Source organism: Esox lucius, chromosome 24 (genome assembly GCF_011004845.1).
Source record: "Esox lucius isolate fEsoLuc1 chromosome 24, fEsoLuc1.pri, whole genome shotgun sequence".
Taxonomy (NCBI): Eukaryota; Metazoa; Chordata; class Actinopteri; order Esociformes; family Esocidae; genus Esox; species Esox lucius.
Genome location: NC_047592.1, coordinates 3,412,780 through 3,431,122, shown reverse-complemented (window position 1 = coordinate 3,431,122; position 18,343 = coordinate 3,412,780).

Here is an 18,343-nt window from a genome sequence, read left to right as displayed (position 1 = left end):
GGGGTTAAAGTTTTTTTCAGGTCTTTTTTCTCCTTGTTTCTTGCTACTGCGAACGTCCTAACTACTCTTGCATCCCCGTGTTGGATTCACATAGACTTCTATGTTGGAGCGAACGCTTGTTAGCTTGAATGGGAATGTGCTACTGATGACAACAATGATGGTGTTATTAATTTATATATTGTTATTCATAAAAAATATGTATTTATTTATTTAATAGGACTTAAAATAAGAGGCATCCCCCAAAACGTCAGTCTAGCGCGTAAGGGAAATATCCGTTTAGAAGGTTGTGATTTCCAACGCGGAGGGGAGTTCTATACACTCCTAAACTTCTCTGGGCTACTCATGTTCAGTTACTCATCAACTCTTTTTCACCCACACAGAGGAGTTAGCCGTGCGGGGACAACGGATGGGAGCGTGCGTAAAGGGGGTTTCAACGGGAGTGCCACTTGAGGATGGACTGGCATGAACAGATTGTGAAGCGCGAGCACAGGTCAGCGATCATGTGTGATCGTTCGTTTATTCCTTGGTTCATCTGAACATTTGGTACAGATTGATTAATTCATCCTTTCGCTAGTTCAGCAATAAGTAGGCTAGCCGTTTGACCATGTACGGTGGATGAGGTCATTTGGCCTTCCTTTCAAAGTCATGTGCTATTATCTTGTCTTTAAACCAGAAGCCTACACACACACACACACACACACACACACACACACACACTCCTAACACACTTCTAATGGCACACTTCTCCCAAATGTGTATGTGTTTATCTCAGCGTGTGTATGTGTGTTCCCTATGCAACATGAACCAGGAGAAGAGGAGACATGGTTTCAATTACGTCCGCATTCGGATCCCCATTTCATTCGTTATTACGTAACAGCTAAATGCTCGAGCTCCGGTGCAAGGAGCACCGCGTCTTTCTGAACTCGCGTCTCCACGTTGCGCAGAAACATACGTGCAAACACACGAACAAACATAAATACAAACACTCAAAGACCGCACACTCAAAGACCCCCCCCCCAACACACACACACACACACATACAAACACACACACATACAAACACACACACACATACAAACATAAGCATTCTGAAGCGCATGGTTTAAAAAAAGTTTTAAAGAATAAAAGCGCACAGGACTCTCCTGCCTTTAATCAAGGATAATAATCGAATACCATTTTTGTTTTACACGTAAATGAAACCTTAAGAACGTTATATACACAATCACACACACGAGCGCGCGCGCGCGCACACACCCACATATACACAGAAATCGTCCCATTCCTGTGTGCCTGTCTTGCTGCCTGCACAGAAAACACTTCGGGCGGCCAGGGTCTCTCTCTCTCTCTCTCTCTCTCTCTCTCTCTCTCTCTCTCTCTCTCTCTCAATCTGTCCCTCTCTGTTTTCTCTTTCCATCCACACTCTCTCTCCTTACTGCGCTCTCCATCGTTTTGTCTTCCCCGATTTCTCTCTTTCTCACTCCGTCCACTTTCTGTTCATCACCCCAGCCAAAGAAAACGTGTCCCATGTTTGCACTGAATGAAGCGAGAGGGTTTCTTTGCCTTTTATTTTAATTATATTTTTCTAAGACATACCAGGAATCCCTCGTTCTCCCTCTCCCTTCCTTTTGCCCTTACTCATTTTCTTTCCTCCCCCTCTCCCTCTACGTTTGAATCAAAGTAGGTTATTTGGCATGGGGAAAAGCAGGTGAATTAGACAATACATAACTATGAGAAGAAACTAAATAAACGGGGGAAAAAAAATAGCAACAGTTAGAGTTACAATCTCTCTCATACAAGCACACACACCTTTTTTTACTCAACTTCAATTTCTCAGTCAGTGAAGGATTGTACTTTAGTGTTTTCCCCGGCCCTACATTGCCGCCTAGCGGTCACAACAATCTCTGCAGGCGGTTTGGCGCATAAGGAGTAACTGTCTCTGCCAGGGTCGATCGAAGTTCAAGTGAATGAGATGGAAATTGTCAGACGACCTCACAACATGTTTCGTAATCGAATCACTATTTTATTTAATTAAAACTACTAAATAGTAAATAATAATATATTTGGGCTTTTGATTTGATAATAGGAATATTTTTAAACAACGTTTCATGTTGTATATAATGAGGACATTTGGCAGGTCCTCACTTCAACAAGAAGCTTTACCTGACTTGGAGTGAAGTTTAGGTTTTGGGGTTATAATTAGGGTTAATTTGAGGGACTAATGCTTAGGTTTAGGAGTTCTGGTTATGGTAAGGTTAAGGTTAGGGATGTCAAGTGGAGGGGTGGGACTTTGGCAACCTAAATCCAGCTTCACAACATCCACTCTTTTCCCCAGTTGCACCACCTGTGGATGGTGCAACTTACTGTTGTAATGTTTTATCCTCTTGACTATTCCATTGTACATGGTGTTTAATTGCGTTTATGTGTAACTAAGTCTTGTGCAATTAATAGCCTGTGGTCAGGCCCTTATTGGCCCTTAAAGAGAATTGTTTTTCAATCAGCCTACCTGGTTAAATAAAGGTTAAATATATATATTTTTAAAGATGTTGCCCAAATTCATACATAAACACACACACATACCTTCACAAATGTCTTGTAAAATTTCACAACTCGTGTGTGTATGTTCCTTGTCCCGGCTGTGTGTGTTCCAATGTCCCACTAAGCCATTTAAGACATTACCCAAACATCTCTGCTGTCAAAGGTCGACTAGGGGTCAAGGGGAAATTAAAGTGTGTTTGGAATCAAATCCACCTTAAGACCACTACACACAAACATGTGGTCCCAAAACACACAGCGCTTAGGACCACACCAAGAGAGCAGAGAGCAGAAGAGAGGAGAGAGGACAGAGGAAAGAAGAGAGGAGAAAGGAGAGGAAAAGAGAGGAGAAAGGAGAGGAGAGAGGAGAGAATAGAGAGGGGAGATGAGAAAGGAGAGGAAAGAGGAGAGAGTGGAGAGAGTGGAGAGAAGGTCTGAGATGTGGAAAAGAGATCGGAGATCATAATCTTTATATTCTCTGCTCCTTCAAATCCCCACACTTTCAGGTCCTCGGCTCCTTCATATTCTCTGCTCCTTCAAATCCCCACACTTTCACGTCCTCGGCTCCTTCATATTCTCTGCTCCTTCAAATCCCCACAACCTTCACGTCCTCGGCTCCTTCATATTCTCTGCTCCTTCATATCTCCTGCTCCTTCATATCATTACTCTTTCATATCTCCTGTCATATCCTCTTCTTCTTCATATCCTCTGCTGCTTCTTATCTCTTGCCCCTTCATATGATTGCTCTTTCCTATCTCTTGCTTCTTCATATTATTGCTCCTTCATATCCTCTGCTCCTAAATTATCCATGCTACTAAAGGTACCTGCATGCTCTTAATTACTTCCATGACTGTTAGCTCCTAAGAAGAACTCTCCCCCACAAACACACAATACAGCTGAAAGACACCATACACACCTTATATACACCACACACTCCACACACACCACACACACCACACACACCACACACTCCACACACACCACACACACCACACACACCACACACACCATACACACCTTATATACACCACACACACCACACACACCACACACTCCACACACACCATACACACCTTATATACACCACACACACCACACACTCCACACACTCCACACACACCACACACACCACACACACCACACACACCACACACTCCACACACACCATACACACCTTATACACAACACACATACACACCGCAAACACACCACACACACCACACACTCCACACACACCATACACACCTTATATACACCACACACACCACACACTCCACACACACCACACACACCTTATACTCAACACACATACACACACACCACACACACACACCACACACACCTTACACACTTTATACACACCACACATACACACCACAAACACACCAGACACACCTTACACACCACACACACACACCACAAACACACCAGACACACCTAACACACCACACACACCTTATACACACCACACACACACACCACAAACACACCACACACACCTTACACACCACACACACACACACCACAAACACACCACACACACACCACACACACACACACCACACACACCTTATACACACACCACACACACACCACAAACACACCACACACACCTTACACACCACACACACCTTACACACCACACACACCTTACACAGCACACACACCTTACACACCTAATACACCTTATACACACCACACACACACCACACACACCTTACACACCACACACACCACACACACCTTACACACCACACACACCTTACACACCACACACACCACACACACCTTACACACCACACACACCACACACCACATACACCACATACACCACACACACCACATACATCACATACACCACACACACCACACACACCTTACACACCACACACACCTTACACACCTTAAACACCACATACACCACATACACCACACACACCTTACACACCACACACACAAATGAAACCTACTGAAATATGTCACCTGGATTTACCAGCACATCAGGATGACTCAGGGTACAGAAACAGGAGACAGACTCCAGCCCCATGGGCCATTCTGCCTCACACTACAGAAACAGGAGACAGACTCCAGCCCCACGGGCCATTCTGCCTCACACTACAGGAATAGGAGACAGACTCCAGCACCACGGGCCATTCTGCCTCACACTACAGAAACAGGAGACAGACTCCAGCCCCACGGGCCATTCTGCCTCACACTACAGGAATAGGAGACAGACTCCAGCCCCACGGGCCATTCTGCCTCACACTACAGGAATAGGAGACAGACTCCAGCCCCACGGGCCATTCTGCCTCACACTACAGGAATAGGAGACAGAATCGAGCCCCACGGCCATTCTGCCTCACACTACAGGAATAGGAGACAGAATCGAGCCCCACAGACCATTCTGCCTCACACTACAGGAATAGGAGACAGAATCGAGCCCCACGGGCCATTCTGCCTCACACTACAGGAATAGGAGACAGACTCCAGCCCCACGGGCCATTCTGCCTCACACTACAGGAATAGGAGACAGACTCCAGCCCCACGGGCCATTCTGCCTCACACTACAGGAATAGGAGACAGACTCCAGCCCCACGGGCCATTCTGCCTCACACTACAGGAATAGGAGACAGACTCCAGCCCCACGGGCCATTCTGCCTCACACTACAGGAATAGGAGACAGACTCCAGCCCCACGGGCCATTCTGCCTCACACTACAGGAATAGGAGACAGACTCCAGCCCCACGGGCCATTCTGCCTCACACTACAGAAACAGGAGACAGACTCCAGCCCCACGGGCCATTCTGCCTCACACTACAGGAATAGGAGACAGAATCGAGCCCCACGGGCCATTCGGCTTTGAAGAAGGCTTACCTAGAGTTCTGATTCTAAGAGTTCAGTGGGATTCTAAACAGGAACATCCAGGTTATTCTGATTGAACGCTCTCATTTTTCCTACAGAGCGATCTTAGGGGGCCATCTTCACACCAGTAAGGACACAGGGAAGAGCGTTTCTTCCAATCCTGCCATTGGAATGTGTGTCCCAAATGGTACCAGCTTCCTCCCCATGTAGCGCTCTATCCTGCACCAGAGTCCTGTGGCGACTGGGACAAGTAGCAGGAGGTCCCAAGTAACGGTTGCAAGAAGATCCTGGAGAAATCTACAAGACCTTGGCCAGCGCCACCCACAGTCTTCTCAGTGTCTCCAGAATTACAGAGGATCTCATTCTGTGGACCACTGTTGGTGTGTGTGTGTGTTTGCGTGTGTGTGTGTCCACCTCAAATAAATTCCCCAGTCACCCTTATTCTAAGCATTTAGTAGGATTCTGAACATCCCATAATGAGTGAATACACACTCACACACACACACACAACACAACACGATAACATTATTCGGTCTGTCGGCTATTTGTTCCAGCATAGCGATAAGCATAGCGATGTAGACTTCGCCACCGCCAGGCACCCACACACGCACACACACACACACACACACACGCACACGTACACAGACACACACGCACAACGGAATGCCCAGAGACAAACACAGTCGGCCAGACAGGCAGGCATTCAGACAGACAGAGAGACAGAAAGACAGGCAGACAGATGTCCTGGTGCCCATTATCCAGCCTCGGGCCTCCTCTTCTGCCTCACACCCAGGGAACGGGTGGTTTCTCATCCCAGCCTGGAGTGCTGTAGCCTAGGAGAGGGCCGATGGGCACCCAAAGACAGTCTCTGATTTGGTTATTAGAGGACATGTTTAAAACCAGTGTGTCTACTGAATTCACCTGGAAGAGTGACACACACTAATACTTCAAAGAAGGTCACATGGTCAAGGCCCGCATCTTTCTCTCTGTTTTGGCTAAATGTTTTATTGATAACACATGTATGCTTGGATTTTCCCAGATGAGCCACCACGGAAACACATCCTATGACACAGAGCAATACCAAAGTTGGGGAGAGTTACGAGAAAAACCTTGAGTTTAACCTCTATAACTTAACATGTACGCCTCAACGTAACTGTCCTCTAACACTTAAACCGAAGCCTAATGCCTGAACAGGAAAATAGCTGGGATCCAGTGGAACCGGCTTAAAAAAATCTTACGGGACCTAATTATCAGGTTCCACTAACTTTGTGGGGACTTGTGTGCTGTGGCGCTGTATATACAGATAGGTCATAAATACTTTTTTGTCACTACCAAAGTCAAAAGGTTTTAAATGAATGTTTTGTATCTTCTGGGAACTGGCTTATACAGTTTTTGAAAAGAGTCTGTCCTTGGTGAGGATATCTGTATACATGGTAACAGTGTCTATCAGACTGGCCCAGTGAAGAAAGGCGGTGGCGTTGCTATCGATGTGAGGAGTGTGGAAATGTCTCAAACTGTTTGTGAACAGATGGGACTTTGGGGCTTTGCATCTTGATGTTTCAAAGGGTCTCTCTAACTGTGGCTTGTAATAGACCCCCTTCTCCTCTTTATTTTCTTCTCCCATGCACCTTATTGTCTGAACTTTGCAGTAGATGGAATTGTCTTAACTGCCTTTGGTTAAAGCTGGTGTCGGACTATTTAAAAATGCATTGTAATTCTTACCCAGTTGTTTAAAGTTCAACTCACCCATCTTCCCAAAACTCAAATGTCCAGAAAAATCGACTCCAATTGAGATACTGAGAGATGTTCCTCATACTCTACAGTTGGTGTATCCATCCAGCCATCTTCTTCCGCTTATCCGGGGCCGGGTCGCGGGGGCAGCAGTCTAAGCAGAGATGCCCAGACTTCCCTCTCCCCAGACACTTCCTCCAGCTCTTCCGGGGGGACACAGAGGCGTTCCCAGGCCAGCCGGGAGACATAGTCCCTCCAGCGTGTCCTAGGTCTTCCCCGGGGTCTCCTCCCGGTGGGACGGGCCCGGAACACCTTCCCAGGAAGGCGTTCAGGAGGCATCCGAAACAGATGCCCAAACCACCTCAGCTGACCCCTCTCGATGTGGAGGAGCAGCGGCTCTACTCTGAGCTCCTCCCAGTTGACCAAGCTTCTCACCCTATCTCTAAGGGATCGCCCAGCCACCCTGCGGAGAAAGCTCATTTCATCCGCCTGTATCCGGGACATGGTCCTTTCGGTCATGACCCAAAGCTCATGATCATAGGTGAGAGTAGGGACATAGATTGACCGGTAAATCGAGAGCTTCGCCTCGCAGCTCAGCTCTTTCTTCACCACGACAGACCGATACATCGACCGCATTACTGCAGAAGCTGCACCGATCCGTCAGTCAATCTCCCGTTCCATCCTTCCCTCACTCGTGAACAAGACCCCTAGATACTTAAACTCCTCCACTTGAGGCAGTTGGTGTATTGTGTAAGGATGGGACCGTTGTGTGGTCGTAGCTGTTGGAAATACTAAGGTCCCTAAGACAAACCAACGCAAACCAACGCAAGATTGATTTAATTAGTCTTATTGCAGGCTCTTTTCATGACTTGTTCAATACCGACCGGATGGGGATGGAGCTCACTTGATGTGGGAACTGCCTGGAAAATCTTTCATCATGATTTATTATGAATTATGACCCAACGATTCCTTTTAATAACCATATTGTCATGTTCCATTCTGCTGGGTCATGTTTTTCTCCTGAGCGGTCTTGTAATATTCATAAACACAATCAAACCAGGGCAAAGGCAAGGAAATCATTTTCTGATGCAGATTTACTTTTTTTTTTGCAGCTACGAAACAACTGTTCTTCTCTGCTCAAGTAGGCCAAGTCCGATTTTTTCCCCCATTAACACTGAAAACCTGCACCCTAGAGATGTTTTGGAAAACTGTTAAGTCTGCATCAAGTAATAGCAAAGCTAATGAATCACTCTCATGTTTACTGAAGAACTCTGTTGCTATGTACAAGAACACTGAAATTCACTGTCATGTTTACTGAAGAACTCTGTTGCTATGTACAAGAACACTGAAATTCACTGTCATGTTTACTGAAGAACTCTGTTGCTATGTACAAGAACACTGAAATTCACTGTCATGTTTACTGAAGAACTCTGTTGCTATGTACAAGAACACTGAAATTCACTGTCATGTTTACTGAAGAACTCTGTTGCTATGTACAAGAACACTGAAATTCACTGTCATGTTTACTGAAGAACTCTGTTGCTATGTACAAGAACACTGAAATTCACTGTCATGTTTACTGAAGAACTCTGTTGCTATGTACAAGAACACTGAAATTCACTGTCATGTTACTGAAGAACTCTGTTGCTATGTACAAGAACACTGAAATTCACTGTCATGTTTACTGAAGAATCTCTGTTGCTATGTACAAGAACACTGAAATTCACTGTCCATGTTTACTGAAGAAACTCTGTTGCTATGTACAAGAACACTGAAATTCACTGTCATGTTTACTGAAGAACTCTGTTGCTATGTACAAGACACTGAAATTCACTGTCCATGTTTACTGAAAGAACTCTGTTGCTATGTACAAGAACACTGAAATTCACTGTCATGTTTACTGAAGAACTCTGTTGCTATGTACAAGAACACTGAAATTTTGCATTGTTTAATAAGAACTTTGTACTGTCTGGTTATCTGTTTGATTCCGTTTTGATTCCAGGTGAACAGACTCTGTTTAAGAATGTCTTGATGAACCAGTTCTCTGCCGTTCTCTGTGGAGGAAGTATATAAAGCCTGAACCCTACAGATCAAACAAAGCTTGCAGGTCTTGATTTTCTTGATACCTACTTATTGAAATCAGCAGCAAATTTTAAAGCTGAACCATCTACATTTCTCTTTAATTTGATCCTGGAATGTAATGAAATACCAAGGATCTGGAAGTCCGCATTTGTTCTAAAACTGTTTAAAGGGGGAGATCCATCTCTTTTAAACAATTACAGACCAATTTCAAAGCTGTAAAATGCTTGAAACCTTTGTTAGTGAACAGCTAAAGGAGATTTTATACACAATTTGATAAATCTACCAATCAGGCTTCAAGAAGAAGGTTTTAAAGGATACCACTAATGCCATAGATTAAAATAACAGCACTGTATCTCAACTTGTATTGAAGTCTTTTGATCCAGTTGATTATGCTGAGAGATCAGGGTTGGAATGTCTTGTTTCTTATAAATACCTTGTGATTTGGTTAGATTAAAACACATTTAAAACACATGTTGGTGAGTGGGTGAAAAAGCTTAAGATTAAAATTGGTTTATTTTTATGGGAATTAATCAAATCTGTCATGCCAGCATAGAAATGATATTGTGCAAGCAACTTTTATGTTGCTATTAAATTATGGTGATATTTTATATCGGCATTTGTTGTGCCTCAACATTTGCAAAGTCTTTTCAGAATTTACAAACTTTTAATGTTGTTAGACCTTACTGTCACTGAAGTATTGTTCTCATTGTAGACAAAACCAAACTAATGTTGTTTTCCAGAGAAAGAAGTAGATCTCTGAATCTTCGTCTTATTACTACTTGTCCAGGGCATATTAGAGGTTATGACTTCATATAATACTTTTCTTTAAATTACATATTGAACAACTTGCAAAAAAAAACGAAGCTGAATTTGGGATTTTATTTTTAAAAATATACAGTGAACAAAATTATAATCGCAACACTTGTTTTTGGCCCCCATTTATCATGAGCTGAACTCAAAGAATCTAAGACTTTCTCTATGTACACAAAAGACCTACTTCTCTCAAATATTGTTCACAAATCTGTCTAAATCTGTGTTACTTCTCCTTTGACGAGATAATCCATCCACCTCACAGGTGTGGCATATCAAGATGCTGATTAGACAGCATGATTATTGCACAGGAGTCACATAATATGTCGGGGTTGGCTGGCCTTCCCTAATCACTTTTATGTTGAGGTTGGCTGGCCTTCCCTAGTCACTTTCATGTTGAGGTTGGCTGGCCTTCCCTAGTCACTTTCATGCTGGGGTTGGCTGGCCTTCCCTAGTCACTTTCATGTTGAGGTTGGCTGGCCTTCCCTAGTCACTTTCATGCTGGGGTTGGCTGGCCTTCCCTAGTCACTTTCATGCTGGGGTTGGCTGGCCTTCCCTAGTCACTTTCATGTTGAGGTTGGCTGGCCTTCCCTAGTCACTTTCATGTTGAGTTTGGCTGGCCTTCCCTAGTCACTTTCATGCTGGGGTTGGCTGGCCTTCCCTAGTCACTTTCATGCTGGGGTTGGCTGGCCTTCCCTAGTCACTTTCATGCTGGGGTTGGCTGGCCTTCCCTAGTCATCCACAGACTCAGTCCCTGGGATACTTTCATTTACAAAGACATTCTGGGTTTGCTATGTTCTTATTTATGAGTTTTAATTCTTCCGAAATGTGGTGGGTACTCGTTGTTATCCCGATAACTGTCCCACTTGCCCTCACGGAACTTTGGGGCTTTTATGGAATCTGTCCCATCGGCTTACACAATAGTTTTGAATTGGAGGAACTTGGCCCTTTTGGTATTTTTAGATCATTGATGAACGACTTTGAGGTTGATTCCTTGACCTAATGTTTTTAATTAGCTGTTTATATGATGGTGAGTTATGACTGTGATTCTGTATGTTGTTGTTTTATGCTGTATGTTTGTAATGCTGAAATAATGATTTGCTGCTGCCTATCTTGGCCTGGACACTCTTGAGATATTTAATGTCAATGTGCCCTTCCTTGTTAAATAAATATCAAAAACTGGTCCGGCTCAGCATTTCTATGCATGCCACAGCGCATGATGGGATGTTAATAGCCTATCATGCTGTCCAACTGTATGTAAGCATCTGCATTCGTTAGGTTGCTCCACTCATTTCTTAGGGTTTTCTTTTAATTTGTCACCTGTCTGTACATGACCACATGTATTTATATTACCACACAGATCACACATTCCTACTGTATTTCTACTTCTTTTAATCTTCCCTCAATCGCATCTCTATCCCTTTCTCTTCAAATATTTTCACAAAAGTTTTCTCTGCGATGCACATAAGAGTCAGAGGAGCGTTTGAACAGTAAGCATGTGTTGCGACGTTCAGTGCTCAAAGGAACAGGGATGCGGATACTGGTAAAAGCATGAAAATTGGTACACTGCCTTAATACGGGCCTGTTTAGTAAACTCCACACGGTCTACATGTGTCTCGTTGACCGTGCACAGCTGAAATTGTTCTGGTGTGGAACGAAATTACATTGACAGTGTATACACTCGCAAATTGTATGGTGTTTTACTGGATGTAATTCCCCATTGTATGGGGTTTTTAACTGGATGTAATTCCCCAATCGTATGGGGGTTTTACGGATGTAATTCCCCAATCGTATGGGGTTTAACTTGGATGTAATGTCCCCAATCGTATGGGGTTTTACTGGATGTAATTCCCCAATCGTATGGGGTTTTACTGGATGTAATTCCCCAATCGCATGGGTTTTCACTGGGTGACTTCCACGTCCTAGAACTCAGATGGCTCCTGGAAATGCTTTCTTCGTACGTAATGACATCCTGGCGCCGGAGTTTTCAGATATGATGAGGCCCCAAACCAGTGAGTATGGTTTTGGTCATGGGTTAGACAGATTATTTTAAACAGTTGGAGATTAACTTCCAAAGAACCAGGTGAATTCAACAGTGATGGAAGCTCTTGACAATACTAAATAACTGATATTGTACTGAATAGCTTCAGTTTATCCCAGCGTATGTCAAAACAGCACTGTGGGTGTGCGTGTGTGTCCTTGATTCATCCCAGGGTTTTGGACCGCTCCCAACCACTGAGAATAAATGGAAATAAAATCATAAGTTTTTTATAAGGGAGAAAGGTTAGCTTATCGTTTCTGATCTGCGTCCAGGTCATTCATAGGGAGTTAAAATGTCCAAAAACATTAGTGTAATTGGGAGTCAAAATGACTGCCTTGACTCAAGACAGCCCACGGGGAACATATATAGGGACCCGTGTGTGTGTGTGTGTGTGTGTGTGTGTGTATCTGTGTGTGAGATAGGTACAGTAACAAACCGTAAAAAGAAAGGACAAAAAGAAAATGCAACACAGTCGAGGGCCAGCTACATTGTTGGTCAAGCGTGCGTGTGTGTGTTTGGTTTATCTTTATTAAGGGAGAGTGCGTGTTCTGCACTCCCTTTTTCATCGAACACTTTTCCATAACATTACCAGATAAGACAACAGACCAGACTCTCCTCTCATCCATCTCCCTCCCTCTGTCTGTCTCTCTATCTCTCTTTCCCTCCCCCTGTCTCTTTCTCTCCCTCCGTCTGTCTCTTTCAATCCCTCTCCTCAGTCTCTTTCTCTGGGCAGGTGTGAAAGCAGGTTATCTGTTCATCTCGCCGCCAGAGGATGCTTTGCATCTTGTTTTTTTTTTAGTGAGTCACACAAAGGGAGAGAAAGTAGACCTCTCTCTGTGTCTTAGCTTTGAATCTCGTTCTGTTCTCTACACAACCACACAGAGTACAAACACACACACACACACACACACTTTGAAGGGACACGGGTAACATTGAAGAGGTCATGTAAAAATATAATGCCTGTTTTATTCATACATTTATTGTGGATCTACAAACAAGTTCACTTAGATGTTGGAGAGTCACATAAAACACAGACACACTTCACATACAACTACATATATTTACCAATACAACTACAACTACATATATTTACCAATGCAACTACATATATTTACCAATACAACTACATATATTTACCAATCGCAGATTATTGGATCACCAGTGTTCTCATTTTAACAGTCCACTATCAGAAAGAAGAGAAACGGTTCTATTCAACTTGAATGTGTGTTTAGCCTCTGTAGTCTTCTGTGTTGGTTGTAACTGACACTCCTAGTGAGTGATCTACTGGATCTACTGTGTTTTTTCCCCACGCTTTGTCTTCCTTGACTTTGTACCTCATGTTGACAGACTACAAAGTCAAATGCAAAGCTCTGAATCAGGACCAGATTTTGGCAGATCTCCTAGGCCTACACAAATGAAGTAACAAAACCCCCGACTTACCAGAAAACACCTGTCGAGCTAATTGTCCCAACACTTCTGTTGCCCTGAAACAGGAGGCTATGTCTATAGTGTTGTCATTTCTAAATGGTAGAACATATGTATACAAAACACGTTAAAAAGCCTTGACCTCACTGTCAATTATCACTGTGCCAGAATTTAGAGGGCACGGTAGATATAGGTAAACAGTGAGAGACTCAGCAAAAAAAAGACAGCTTTGCTTCAACCCACCACTAAACAGGTTACCTCAGGTCACACAGAGTCTAGACACACACACACACACCCACACACACATCTGAGAACAGACTGACAGCAATGTGTGCAGGACAAAAATACATAGCCCATAGAAGAATCAGTGTGTGTGTGTCGTGAGTTTGTATGATCCTGAGGGCTGATATGGCGTTCTAGTTCTCTTGATCAGGAAGAGAGCTAAAAATAAAACCTGTCCATTATGGTCAAGACATGAGGAAACGGCACACGGCATGTGTTCTCCACAGCCAGAGAGCCGGCATCACAAAGAGGCTTCAGGCAGCGGCAGAACAAAGCTAGTTATCACCAAAGATAACGCAGTGCTATCACCTGATCCAGTTCGTCATACTGTGAGAAACATTGAAAGCCCTCAGCAGGGTCAAGCATGTTCCTTTTCAAATGTAATCCGTCACAGGTACCCGTTTAAAAATATCTGACCTTTGGATGACTTTCCTATTATATGATATTACAAGACAAGGAGTATTACATTTTCAGTGTCATATTGTACTGGTTTAGACTATGAAAGCGCAAACATAGCTGCCCATTCATGGTGCATTTTAAATATCAGAATAGGCATGTCCCTAACACAGTATCTTCTATTTCAAAATGATTCGGTGCTCTGACCATAACTCGTTCCAACTGAATAAATACCCTGCGATATTCATGATTACCTTTTTTCTTTACCTGAACATAACCCCAACATTTCAATGTTTGTTTTTTTTCATTGTCATGCAGGACTGATTGGATCTGGCATTTGTAGATTAAAGAGAATCTTGTCAGCAGCCAATATCAACCAGGGATATCATGCCACTTCTCTGGAGTCCAAAACAAGCAGAATCATATCGCGACCTGCATTCAGCAGATGTTGCAGGGCCAGAGGTATAACTTGTCGTGGCCTGTCCCCACAACTCCTTACCAACACACGTTTCTTTCCCAAATATAGTAAAACATCCCATATAACATCCCGTATAACATCCCGTATAACAGCTCGTATGACAGCCCGTATGACAGCCCGTATGACAGCCCGTATGACAGCCCGATTGACATCTCGTATGACATCTCGTATGACATCCTGTATAACAGCCCGAATGACATCTCGTATGACATCCCGTATAACAGCCCGAATGACATCTCGTATGACATCCCGTATAACAGCTCGTATGACAGCCCGTATGACAGCCCGTATGACAGCCCGTATGACAGCTCGTATGACAGCCCGTATGACAGCCCGTATGACATCCCGTATGACAGCCCGTATGACAGCCCGTATGACAGCCCGTATGACAGCCCGTATGACATCCCGTATGACATCCCGTATGACAGCTCGTATGACATCCCGTATGACAGCTCGTATGACATCCCGTATGACATCCCGTATGACAGCCCGTATAACAGCCCGTATAACAGCTCGTATGACATCCCGTATGACATCCCGTATGACATCCCGTATGACATCCCGTATGACATCTCGTATGACAGCCCGTATGACAGCCCGTATGACAGCCCGTATGACATCCCGTATGACATCCCGAATGACATCCCGTATGACATCCCGTATGACATCCCGTATCGTAGACAGCTTACAGTTCATCATTAGCAACACTGGATAGCCAGCAGGCATATTGTCATCTTGCACACCAACCCTGCAAATGTATCACAAAACACGTGCCTAGAATAACAATAAATGGGTTTCAATCATTTTGTGTTTTTGTTGTGCATGTGTGTGTGTGTGTGTGTGTGGGGGGGGGGGGGGGGGGTGACCCTGTGGCATGGATCTCCTGGTTGCTGCACTTTGGCGGTCCAATAATTACTTAAAGGGATTTATGATCCTAGACACTTTCTCGGTGTCCGCCACTATTCCCCTTTAACTCTTAACCTTTTGTACCAAACCTGACCCTTTTCAGTTTTCAAATATAGACACTTATCTTCCTGTGGACAGACATTAAATACTAACATCAGCTGTGAGATCAAGTTTGTGTAAGTGTGAATTTGTGTGTATGTGTGTGTGTATGTGGTCCCAACAGTCTTTAGAAGATCAGTGGAGCGCTCAGAGTTTAGACAGAAATCACAAAACACCCTTCACAACCATGACCCCTCTCCTTCCTTCTCTCCCTCCTTCTCTCCCTCTCTCCTCTCCAACTCTGTCCATCTCTATCTCCCCAACTCCTCTCTCCCCCTTTCCTCTGTTCCCATCCCTCCCTCGCTCCGCTTCTCCCTAGTCCCTTGTCCCTTTTCTCTCTCACAGCGCTGTTCTCACAGCATAGACAACCGTCAACCCTTCCTCTCCTCTTCCTCACAGTTGCTCCCCCTCCGTCCTCTTCCTCTCCATCGCACCCCCTCCTTCCTTCACACTCCAATGCTCTTCTAAAGATTGTTAGGAGGCCGCCAGTCAAAACAAGAGGGTCTCAGCTGCCAGACACACAGTGGAGCGTGGAGAGAGTTTGTATTGCAGCGGCCTGGGATCACCACCCACCATTCAACACCCACCTCTCACTCACAACAGGCACACACACACACACACCTTTCATAGTCACACACACCTGAATATTCGCACGCTGTCATGTCACCCGTCATTGACCAAAGCTGCCAAAGAGAGGGAATATGTAGATACATGCATACACACACACACACACACACACACACACACGTACGTATACACACATACATGACAGGAGAACTGGAGAGGTCATGAGGTTTTTAAGAGGTCATAAGGTCATTACCATTATGAACTACATGCCATATGAGAGTGGGGGAACCACAATTTACACAGCATTATCTAGTATGTGCAAGATTACAGGTTTTAGCATTATCCAGAATGTGCACGATTACAGGTTCCAATATGATCTGGAATGTGCACAGCTACAGATTTCAGCATTATCCGGAATGTACAGATCTTAGTTTTGCTGGCATCAAATTCAAAATGGGCATATATTTTACCAAAAACAATCTCTGGTTAATCATTTGAAATGTTGTCTTTGTACTATTTGCAGTTAAATATATGGCTTAAATGATTTGTACATCATTGCATTCTATTTTTATTAGAATTCTACACAGCGTCACAAGTCTTTTGCAGTTGGGGTTCTACATTTCTTCCAGAGAAACATCTTGTAGCTTGTGACCCCCGTATCTGCCACATTTTATCATGCGAGAATCACATGTCAACAAGACAATAAACCAGAGGAAAGACAGTGGTTTCACCTGATAGGCCCAGCAACGTTTTGGCCAGTGAGTCACGAGGCACATGAGAAAAGATGATCTGACAAATCCTTCCTCTGGGGTTGTTCTAGTCGCTAGCTGACAGGACCTATGACTTGATCAAGAGAACGGATGCACTATGTGGAGAACGAGGGTGGCTGTGCGCATCTCAGTGTCAAGACAGAAACAGAGAGGTAGAGGAGGGCGAGGACGAAGAACACACATGGTGTCTCCGCCTGGGTGGTCTCAGCCGGGCCTGCTAACGAGGGGTTCTAACGAGGCCCCAGTCCTACTGAAGATGTAAACTAATACCTTGCTACTGACGCCAGGGGAACCTCCCAGTGTGTGTGGGAACAGGTTTTAATATACAAATGGAGACCAGAAGGAACATCAGACCGTGCACATCTACTACAAATGATGCACATCTATTCCAAATGGGGCACATCTATTCCAAATGGTGCACATCTATTCCAAATGGTGCACATCTATTCCAAATGGTGCACATGTTTTATCCTACAGCACATTACTCAGGGAGTACAAATGTAAGATCTGTCTGTCATATCCAGAACCCAGGGAACTTGTCCATGCGGGTGGAACCTTGACTGTTGCGGGTTCTAAAAGACAGACAGAATCACAGAACAAAGGGTGGGTGCATTATTGTGTTCTATTCGATTTGGCACGTTCTCAGGGGGAAAAAAATTGTTATGGCTTGGTTTAGCTCTAACTTCACCAGATAAATCATCCTTGCGGCACCAAGGTCTTCCAAACCTATGAATTCAGATCCAGGATATTCAGCCGCATTTCATTTTCCCTTCCCAGTTTAGATATATCTAGTTGAACCTACGCCCTGATTGTCACAGCAACTCCCAATGAGCCTGGGAGAGTTGAAAATGAGCGCATGCATTCCTCCTAAGTATCTGTGGCCAACCGTTCTGCATCTCACCACACCATATCTCAAAGTGAAGATGGTCAGATCAGCTGTGTGACTTTTGGAAATGCTCGTCTCCAAGCTAAGACCTCTGACCTCTGCCCCCGGAAATCTCAGCTACATGCAAGCCGACAGCAACGTAAACAGATATTAAATACGGAATCAATAAAAAAATTAAAAACAGTTGTATCAGGAAGCTCCTTTAATTCAGTATTTGTCAGTGTTTATAAGAGCCTTTATTAGTAACATAAGGTCAACATTTATTAATTAGTGGTTTAATATTACTACTAATAAAGGCTGTACAAGACCTCTGCCTCAGAGAAAATGAATCAATAACTTTTCTAAAATAAGAAATGCATCAACGTAATGAGTTGCTTTGAACTGGACAACCTAATAACGAAACGTGTCGGTGTCAGTAGATCAGAGCACTTCAGGGGAGAGAAAGGAAGTGCATTGATGTTCCCTTCTTAATAACA